At 40.7% G+C, this 2265-nt stretch overlaps 1 long non-coding RNA gene across 1 annotated transcript; it reads left to right on the top strand.

The window, feature by feature from the left end:
• Nucleotides 1-933: 933 nt before the first annotated feature.
• Nucleotides 934-1967, top strand: LOC148133126 (uncharacterized). The gene is made up of 2 exons (XR_015747131.1): nucleotides 934-1211; nucleotides 1466-1967. It is a non-coding gene; the product is annotated as an uncharacterized LOC148133126 (long non-coding RNA).
• The last annotated feature ends 298 nt before the right edge of the window (nucleotides 1968-2265 follow it).

Below are 2265 nucleotides of genomic sequence, written 5' to 3' on the forward strand. Positions count from 1 at the left end.
TGCCTTAACCGCAGTCAAATACTACAGATTAGAGGTATTCTACAGATTTTTGCCATGATAATTGTTAAATTTGCAGGCTTCCCAACTCAGTGTCCCCCAGTTGTGCTGGGATTACAGCTTGTAGGATTCCATGACTACTGGCCAAACTGGCTGGATAATTCAGTGTGAAATGCCCATATAAGGAGATGGAACAGTACTGATATCTATAGCACTTCCACTGAAATTTACAGTGTATTGTTTAACTTGAGTTCTGGTTTAAAAGCTTCACTTTGATTTTTTGGCAAGTTATAAGAATGCTGAAAAGCGTTTCCCCAATAGTAACTATTTTGTGTACTATGCATCCAGAAAGTATTAGGAAAGTTAATTATTACAAGCACTATTTTCTTGAGATAATTGATGTCAACAGGAAGTAAGCCGAAAATTTGAACTGCATCTTTTTCGATGAAAACATGGGCGTTGTCTCTACAAGGTGGAAAATGCTGCTGTGGTTCAGAAAGCTCCAGTACCTTGGCCGCTTTGCAGAAGCGAATTTTTTAAAAAGACAATATGTAAACAGGTTTCAGTGTTTAAATATATATATATAATTTTAAATGCTTAGACTTCAGGAGCCTCAAAAAGAGTCTCCTTTGGACAACCATATATATCGACCGGGCATGCTTTGAAAGGTGTTAAGAGGTAGTGCTGTGTTCTCCATATGCAGTCGTCTTCTCTTCATCAAAGCAGCCTGTCCTTTTTGAGTCTTCTGCTTTAGCAATTGCACTGCACCAGTGGTGAGATTCAATTTTTTTACTACTGGTTCTGTGGGCGTGGCTTGAACGTGGCATGGCTTGGTGGGCGTGGCTTGGTGGGCATGACAGGGGAAGGATACTGCAAAATCCACATTCCCTCCCCACCCCACTAACCTGCTTTCCAGATCCATTCTCTTGTTCAGGGCAACAAAAGAAGACCCAGCTGATCAGCTGGGACTCAGGAGGCAGAGAATAGATGGGGCGGGGCCAGTCAGAGGTGGGATTTGCCAGTTCTCCGAACTACTCAAAATTTCCGCTACCGGTTTTCCAGAATGGCCAGAACCTGCTGAATACCCACCTCTGCACTGCACAACTTGAATGAATGGACCCCTTAAAGATGAAAGATTGTTTTACAAAGTCTCTCTATAACAGCTTGAAATGTGCTGGGTTTGCGCATCTTCCAAGTGGGCACACAGCCCTACTGTATGTAATTATGCTAATATTAAAGTTTCATTGAAGGAAATAATTATATTTAAACTCTAATAATGACATGTATTGAAACTTTATTTATATTAAAATATAACTAATTGGGTTCAAAACAATAATCATATCAGCTCCTGAGTATGCATGGCTGCCCCTATCACTTGACTATAAGTCATCCAGATTTTTATGGCCTAGATATGATAGCTGGGGCATCTGTAAGTAAATATCATGATTTGCTTCAGCATTTTCCAAAGCACCTGAAGGCCAGACAAGGAACAATGGATGGAAACTGAACAAGGAGAGATTTAACCTGGAAATAAGGAGAAACTTTCTGACAGTGAGAACAATCAATCAATGGAACAGCTTGCCCTCGGAAGTTGTGGGAGTGTCATCACTTGAGACTTTCAAGAAGAGATTGGACTGCCATTTGTCAGAAATGGTATAGGGGCTCCTGCTTGGGCTCGGGGTTGGACTAGATGATCTACAAGGTCCCTTCCAACTTTGTTAATCTAATCTAACCCAGATATACCATGGATGGAAATCCAATTGTTCATAATGGAGCTGGGCAAACCTCTTCTCCTCCTCTTTGCCATTCTCTGGCTGTTGATTTGAGATCCACTTTCCTGGACTGTGAGGCTCCAAATCCATCTTATAACATTAATCCAATCCATCTAACTTGACATTAGTATGTTTTGTTGTTATACATGTGTACACACCAAAACACTTGCTGGAATTCAATAAAGTAACAGCAAGATTCTTCTCTTGCATCTATTACAAAAGAAACTAACCCCACAATGGCCTATCCTACTCCTCCAGTACTTTATTCCTAATATAATACCCTTGTCAGCTTCAGTTGAAGTGCCAGTAGCTCACTGAGTGTATCTTGTGTGTAAGGTTGTACCCTGGGAAGCAAGGTGTTGCCACAGGCAGGATGCATATATGTGCTCTGCGTTGTGAGCTACGCTTCTAACTAAAAAAAAAAAAGTGACTGTTTTTCTGGCATAGTCCAATAGTATGTATGTCTGTTCAGTTTGTATTTACCAAATTTACATGG

This window comes from Notechis scutatus, chromosome 1 (genome assembly GCF_049901735.1).
Source record: "Notechis scutatus isolate UNSWTSFEM ecotype Mainland chromosome 1, rNotScu1.2, whole genome shotgun sequence".
Lineage (NCBI taxonomy): Eukaryota > Metazoa > Chordata > Lepidosauria > Squamata > Elapidae > Notechis > Notechis scutatus.